Below are 8,782 nucleotides of genomic sequence, written 5' to 3' on the forward strand. Positions count from 1 at the left end.
CCCGATCTGCCCTGCTCTGTGCATGACGGGGCGGCGCCCCAACTCCCCAATCGGCCCTGCTCTGAGCCTGACCAGGGGCTGCACTTAGGGATTGGGCCTGCCCTCTGCCACCCGGGAGCAGGCCTAAGCCAGCAGGTCGTTATCTCCCGAGGGGTCCCAGCACAGGCCCGGCTGGGGGACCCCCCTCCCCCCGCCCCCCGCGTGCACAAATTTTTTTGTACCAGGCCTCTAATATCAATATAGTCTGAACAGGTTGTACAGGCTGGCTCAATGGATTAGAAATTAGTTGTGCCCTAAAATGCAGAGCAATTTTCTCTAGAGACATTACTGAGTTCTGGGGCAGCAAGAAGGGTGGGGGACAAAGCCTGAAAGGCAGAGAAAAATTAGTCACAGTCTACCACTGCTTAGGAAACAAAATTCTGCTTAGGGGGGGGTCAGGGGTAAGGGGAGAGGATCAGCATCAAACACATGACTGGTCTCCCCGCTCAAGAAACTTGAACCTGCATGGAATGAAAGGCTAAAATGCCAAACTCAAAATATGCTAAGGATACAAATTTTAGGATAGAGGTGAACTGAATATTATTAAAACTTGCAACCCAGCTCAATCTTTTATTACACCAAAGTGACCATTTCCCTCACACTATCTCCCTAATACAGAAAAGATGAGACAATTGATTGTCAAGTTAACTATGATTAATATGTTCAATAAAATAGAAGGAACAGAATATTCATTTCAGAATAAAGTGAGTGAAAACAATTTCAGAAGAGAATTCTATATATTAGACTCAAATATAGAATATCAAACATATCTGAAACTAAGAATTCATTGGATTAACAGAATGGACACTGAAGAAGCTAGGCAAATCTTTCTACAAACCACTACACTAATACAGTAGGTCCTTGGGTTACGTCGGAGATCCGTACGGCACGACACCTACATAAGCACCTATGCCACTCACATGGAGCACATACACAGCAGTAATGAAGTGAAACAGTAAAAAAAATTTAAAAGATAACAATTCCTGACCTTTACTTGTGGTAAATAAATAATAAAAAACATAAAGCACATATGTACATACATCGAAATGATAGAACCTTTTTTTTCATAAATAAATGGGAGATGGCGACATAACCACAAAACGACGTACGTCGAATACGGAGTAACCGAGAACTGCCTGTACTATCTTCTAAATATTCAGACAGAACTGAATTTCAGCTAGCTCTTGGCAAAACACATTTTCAAATGAGTCTAACACAAATTTAAAGTCCCAGCCCCTGCACATTTAAGACTCAAAGTTTACACTCTTTTGAGTATCCTTTTTCATGATGAGAATTTAGTAACATTTTTTCCAATTAAAAGCAAATTGTCAGTGTAATTCACACTAATGACTGTAATTTATTTCGTTTCTATAAGCCAGTTTTCTAAATTTCAAGCTTAAAGTATTCTTTAGAATGAAACAGCAACAAATATATTCCTCTGGTTATGAGACATCTTTCAGAGAAGTAAAAACTGATGTTTACAGAGAGTGAACTGATTAATTAGTCACTCAGAAAAGTGCTACTTTCCAAACCAGTTCTTTCTAGCACCAAAGTACAGGTCCCAGCTACCACATGTTGCAGCCTACTTCCTTCCCTATACTGTATACTTCCCTATACCTAAGTGAATGAGTCTAAGGGGAATAGAAATATACACTATTTATGAAAAAGTCCTTACAGAGCACTTTTAGAAAGTCACACAATACTAATCATACGCAAAAGAGAGATTAAAGCACTAAAAATGGAGGAAAAACAAGATTAAGAAGTTGGTGTATAAAGTCTAAAATGTAGGGTTCTTCAGTCAGAAGGGATATGGCTAAGAGCATACATAAACAAAGTCTATAAAGTCACTAATATTGGGATATAATATATATGTGCAAAATCTCGGAAGGCTAAAACTAATAGTTACTTTAGGATAGAAAACAAAATACTATAACACATCATACAGTAAAATTATGACACTTGTTTCCTCAAAATATGAGTCAGGCTGAAAGCACATACAAGTCATAGAGAGTTCACTTACTTGGACATCAATTTTTTAAACTATAATACTATAATTAGGACACAATCAAGAAGCAAAATATAAACAAAAGTATAAAAAAATTAAAAAATAAATGTCAAAATCTATTTAATGAAGCATTTTATTCACTTGTAAGCTCCTCAGGCTCTTACAAAGAACCTACTAAAAGGCTGAGGTTTCCTGTTTTATTGTCTTCCAAGCACTATTTGTAATTATCTCATTGCTTTTTATCTCTTTTTATGTCCACGAGAGGAACCTTATAACCTCTAAATAGCATTTGTCATCTAAATGGTATCTAAACAGTACCGAGTCTCAGTGCAGGTTCAGAAATATGAGTTAATGAATAAGTAACTTTCAGTAAATGGCACACTAGCAGCATAAAGAACTAACAGCCAGCCCTAGTAGGTTTGGCTCAGTGGATAAAGCATCAGCCTGCGGACTGAATGGTCCAGGTTCGATTCTGGTTAATGGCACATGCCCGGGTTGTGGGCTTGATCCCCAGTAGGAGATTGCAGGAAGCAGCCAACTGATTATTCTCGCTCATCACTGATGTTTCTATCCCTCCCTCTCCCTTCCTCTCTGAAATCAATAAAAATATTTTTTTAAAATAAAAGAATCAGGTGTTGAATAAAATTACAACTTAAAAAAAATGGCAGCTAAAACCAGCAATTTCTTAAGACAAATATGCTTATCTTCCAAGAGTATCAATATTCATTTTAAAGTTTCTATTAAAGCAAATATATGCAAAATACAACTGAAATTTCAAATGGGTGTTTGAAATATAATACAAGACTTCAAATACATTTTGTGGTTATAGGTGGCCAGTTCATATTTCTAGACCCTAAGGACACACGTTTATTATCTTCTGATATTAGAGCTTCATGAAAAATATTGTAAGTACTACCAGACTTAAACTATCTCTGTACTTACCTACCAATTCTCCAAAGACTAGATGCTCTTTAAGTAGAGTATTAGTATACATCTTTCTATTCCTATCACCTAGCATAGTACTTATATGTCAAGACCACTTCTATTAAAAACAAAAAACATTCAAACTCTCATTTTCAGCACAGATAAAGCAATAGCTTTACCTCTAGCCTGAATCAACAACAAAAAAGAGACAGAAATATATGAAACTGTTTTCAAGACAATGTACAATGGGAAATGAAAGACAATGGTTCCTGAGAAACGAGAAACAAGTCAGATGGGCCCTATGATTCCTAAGCTTACGAGAGCTGCAGGTGGCAGTGAATGGAGAGCTCAGACAAAGCCTGGAGATTCCCTGAATTAAGGAGCCAGCTGAGAGTCTAGGGAGACCAAGACAGCTAGAAGCCACAGAACAGATCACCAGAGAAGAGAGTGCTAAAAAGATAATGAACTCCAAAGATCTGAACATAGTCCCTACTGACTATTTCAGTGAGTACTGAGCAGCATATGGAAATAAGGAAACTACCAGAGGTGGAGCAAAGAACTACTAAGGAAGAATTAGAGAAAACAGTGCCCAAAGCTCACAAAGATCTGGCACAGTGCCTCTTTCCATCAGCCAGACTAGAAAACATTGTAATTCTCAAGCCACTGAGTACACTATCCAGGAGGGTCTTGCCTCATTAATAGGCAATAACTAGCCCTAGACTAAACACAATGCTCTGGCTCCTCAAAAAGTTCAATACAGGGTGGAGCAAAAGTAGGTTTACAGTTCTGAGTATGAAAAACACAGAGGTTATTCTTGTATTATTAATTATTGTATTATTTTCCATACAAACCTACTTTTACCTCACCCTATATAGACTTATCTTATAACCCCACACTCCTACGTATATACCCTAAAGAACTGAAAACAAATATCAAATGAATACATATACATCCATGTTCATAGCAGTAGCAGTCCTTTGGATGGAAATAGCCCATTAATGGATGAATGAATAAACAAATTGTGGTATATCCATATAGTGGAATATTATTCAGCCATAAAAAATAATGAAGTATTGATACATGCTACAACATGGATGAACCTCAAAAACATTATGCTAAATGAAAGAAGCCAGACACAAAAGGTCATATAATGTATGGCTCCATTTATATAAAATATCCAGCTGGTAGTAGCGGTTGGAAGCGGGCTACAGGAAGGCCAGTCCTCAGAGCAGGCGAATCCGGCGGGAATCAGCGCCATCAGAACTGCCACCATGACTGTGGGCAAGAGCAGCAAGACGCTGCAGCACATCAACTACAGGATGAGATGCATCCTGCAAGACGGTCAGATCTTCATTGGCACCTTCAAGGCTTTTGACAAGCATATGAATTTGATCCTATGTGATTGTGATGAATTCAGGAAGATCAAGCCAAAGAACTCAAAACAAGCTGAAAGAGAAGTGAGTCCTCGGGCTGGTGCTTCTTCTAGGGGAGAACCTGGTCTCAATGACAGTAGAGGGACCTCCTCTAAAAGATACTGGCATTGCCTGAGTGCCGCTTGCTGGAGCTGCTGGGGGCCCAGGAATCCCAGCTGGTGTTCCCATGCCCCAGGCCCCTGCAGGACTTGCAGGGCCAGTTTGTGGGGTTGGTGGACCATCCCAACAGGTGATGACCCCATAAGCAAGAGGCACTGTTGCAGCTGCTGCCACAGCTTGTATTGCAGGGGCCCCAACCCAGTACCCACCGGGCCGTGGAGGTCCTCCTCCACCTATGGGCCAAGCAAGGGGCACCCCCTCCAGGCATGATGGGCCCACCTCCTGGTATGAGGCCTCCCATGGGTCCCCCAATGGGAATCCCCCCTGGACGAGGAACTCCAATGGGCATGCCCCCTCCAGGAATGAGGCCCCCCTCCACCAGGAATGCCAGTTCTTCTTTGATCCTTGGCCACAGAGTTACAGAAGTAGCTCCACAGAGGCGTGGTCCCGGTTCACCAGGGTCACACTACCACAGACAGGTTAGTTGGTTATGCTGTTGTACTTCGAATCTCACCAGATTGTCTGGTTTCCCTTACAGGGCCCCCATCCCCCAGGAATGCACCCACCAAGGCCCTAGACTCATCTTGGCCCTCCTCAGCTCCCTGCCTGTTTCCTGAAAGCCTGTACATAGTCCTTTTATTTCTGTGTGCCCTGTGAAACAAAATTTCTTAATAAACTCTTAATAGGATAAAAATTAATTAATTAAATAAAATATCCAAAGTAGATAAATAAGAATCAGAACATAGATTGGTGGTAGCCAGGGGCTGGAGGGAGAGGATAATAAAAAGAAACTGATTAATGGGTAAGGGGTTTTAGTTTGAATTGATGGAACTGTTTTAGAACGAGATAACAGTTGCACAACACTGTGAATGTACTAAATACCAATGAATTGTTCACTTTATCATGGTTACTTTTCTGTTATGTGAATTTCACCTCAATAAATTCTTTTTAAAAATAAAAAGGTAGAAAAATGAAAACTAAGAATTAATGAGGGAAAAAAGAAAACAAAAAGCAAAATGAAAGACTTAAATGTAGCTGTATCAATAATTCCAGTAAATAGTCCAAAATCCCTAATTAAAAGGCAAAAATTGTCAGACTGAATAAAAAAGCAAAACCCAACACTGCCTATAAAAAAATGAACTTTAATTAAAAGGCATAAATATGGGGAAAAATGTAAATGGAAGAAATATGCCATTGCTAACATTAATCAAAAGAATGTTGTTGGAATGACTATATTACTATTAACAAAGAAGATTTCAGAGAAAAAAATGTTTCTGGAGATAAAGAAGGTCAACATCTATTACTGGTAAAAACTCTCCACAAACTACTAGAATAAAATTTCCCCAAGCTGAAAAAAGACATCTAAAAATCCCTATAATTAACATGATACAGAATAATGAAAGTGTGGCTGCATTCCCCCTAAGATCAGGAGCCAGACAAGGATATCTGTTCTTACAACTGCTAATCAATGTTTTCTGGAGAGTCTAGTCCAGTGATGGCGAACCTATGACACGTGTGTCAGAGGTGACACGCAAACTCATTTTTTTGGTTGATTTTTCTTTGTTAAATGGCATTTAAATATATAAAATAAATATCAAAAATTTAAGTCTTTGTTTTACTATGGTTGCAAATATCAAAAAATTTCTATATGTGACATGGCACCAGAGTTAAGTTAGGGTTTTTCAAAATGCTGACACGCCGAGCTGAAAAGGTTCGCCATCACTAGTCAGTGTAGTAAAACACAAAAAAATCTACAGAAAGCATCCAGATTAGAAAGAATAATGTCTTCATTGCAGACGATATGACTGTCTAAGAAGAATTTCAGGAGTCTACAAAAAAATTAATGAAACTAATAATTTGAATTTAGCAAATTATACCCTAACAAGGAAAAATAAATAATTGAAAAATTTTAAACATATACCACTTAAAATAAACATAATAAATACTTATAGATAAGTCTGAAAAAATATATCCAAGACATATACACTAAAACTACATAGCATTGTTCAGAAAAATATTCAAAGACTTAAGAAAACGAGATACTGTTACATGGGTCAGAAGATTAAGTATTTTTAAGATGCCAATTTTCCCAAATTGATCCATAAATTCAATGCAATCCAAACTAAAATCCCAATAGGATTTTTTGGTAGAAATTCACTAATTCTAAAATTCATATGAAATACAAACAATCTAGAAAAGCAAAACAATTTTGAAAAAAAAGTAGTACGAAGTTTAAGAACTAGCACCACCCAATTTTAAAACATAATTATAACGCTACAATACTCAAGACAGTGTGGTATTAGCATCAAGATACACATAAAGATCAATGGAACAGAACAGAGCCAAGAAATAGACACATACATATACTGAAAACTGATTTCCAACAAAGGTCCAAAGGCAATACAGTGAAGAAAGAATAGTCTTTAAAACAAATGTTATTGAAGCAACTGGGTGTCTATATGCAAAATAAAAAGAACTTCAATCCATACACTGCACCATATAAAAAAATTATCTCAAATGAATCATAGATTTAAACGTAAAACTTAAACCTATAAAAGTCCTAGATAAAACATTGAAAAAAATCTTTGTACATAGACTTAGGGAGACATACTAGGTATTACACCAACAGCATAATCCATAAAAGAATGAATTGGATTTTATTACAATTAAAAACTTCTGCTCTTGAAAAGACTGTCAGAGGATGAAAAGACAGACCACTGGTTGGGAAAAATCTTTGCAAAATATAAACTTGCAACCAGAATACATAAAGAATTCTCAAAACTCGACAATAAAAAAACAACTCAATAAAATAAAATAAAAACACGGGCAAAAGTTAGAAGACACTTCACCAAAGAAGATACACAAGTGCCAAATAAGCATGAAAAGATGCTCAATATCACTAATCATTAGGAAAATGCAAATTAAAGCCATAACAATAATATTAGAATTATTGAAATAAAAATATTAACTAAATATTGACAAGGATGTAGCAGAACAAACTATCATGCACTGCTGGTGGTAGTGTAAAATAATACCATCATTTTTGAAAAGTTAAACAGATATATATCATATAGTCAAGCCACTCCATTCTTAGAAATTTTTACTCAAGAGAAAAAAGGATATATGTCTACAGCAAGACTCAAAAAGAATATTCATAGCAGCTTTCTTTATATAAACCAAAAGAGGAAATAACACAAATGTCCTTCAAATGTGGTACAGCTATGCAATAGAGTATTATTCAACATTTAAAGGTAATGAACTATTAATCCAACAATATGGATGAACCTTGAAATAATTATGAGTAAAAGAAGACAGAAAAGAATACATACTGTATGATTCCATTTACACGGAATTCTAGAAAATGCAAACTAATCTAAAGTGTCAGAAAGCATATCAGCATTTGCCTAAAAGAAACAAGAAGATTACAAAGAGAAACAAGGAAACTTTTAAATGTTTAACAGGTTCACTGACTTGATGTATACATGTATGTATGTGCTAACATGTGACCAAACTTACCAATGATACACTTTAAATATGTGCAGTTTACTGTATACCAATTACACCTCAATAAAGGTACTAAAAATATATATAAAAAATTTAAAGCTGTTATTATCAAGATATATTGTATTTGAAGACATAAAACAAAACTTAACACATAAAAAATGTGTTAAGGCATACATCTCCATTTACTTACATCTTCTATTTTTTTTACCATTTTGTAGTTTTTGCATACCATACATATCATGCACATATTGTGTTAGTTTTATATGCATGTATTCCCTGGTGTTTGGTGCTATTGTTAATGCTATTTTAAAATTTTTTAATTTCCAATTGTTCAAAGTCACATTTTTAAATCCCAGGAATGGTTTTTCTGTAGATTTTTATGGGATTTTCTACAGAGATAACCATGTTGTCGGAAAACAGTGACAGTTTTATTTCTTGGTTTGTAATCTGCATACCTTTTATTTCTTTTACTCTGCTTTTCACTGGGTAGGATTTCCAGTAAATGTTGAATAGGGATGATATGAGTGGATTATTTGCTTTAGTCCTGATTTTCTCTGTTGTTTCCTGTTTTCTTTTTTTTTTTTATACAATACAGAAACATTTGTAAATCATATAGTTGAGGGGTCTTAGTATTTTAATGACTACATATATATACACTGAGTGGCCAGATTATTATGACCACCTGACGTTTGTAGGCAAATTAGCTATAATTTCACGCTGAAGTTGCTAGAGGGCCAGACCATTATAAATAGGAAAGCAGGTTGTTTACCACAGTAGA

General features: G+C 36.3%; 1 protein-coding gene and 1 pseudogene across 2 annotated transcripts in view; one reads left to right on the forward strand and one right to left on the reverse strand.

Moving 5' to 3' along the window:
- CHIC2 (cysteine-rich hydrophobic domain 2) overlaps nt 1-8,782 on the reverse strand; it is a 60,548-nt gene that overhangs the window by 14,169 nt on the left and 37,597 nt on the right. The window lies entirely within an intron of this gene.
- On the forward strand, nt 4,158-5,188 carry LOC102254717 (annotated as a pseudogene).

The sequence above is a fragment of the Myotis brandtii genome, unplaced genomic scaffold (assembly GCF_000412655.1).
Source record: "Myotis brandtii unplaced genomic scaffold, ASM41265v1 scaffold51, whole genome shotgun sequence".
NCBI lineage: Eukaryota > Metazoa > Chordata > Mammalia > Chiroptera > Vespertilionidae > Myotis > Myotis brandtii.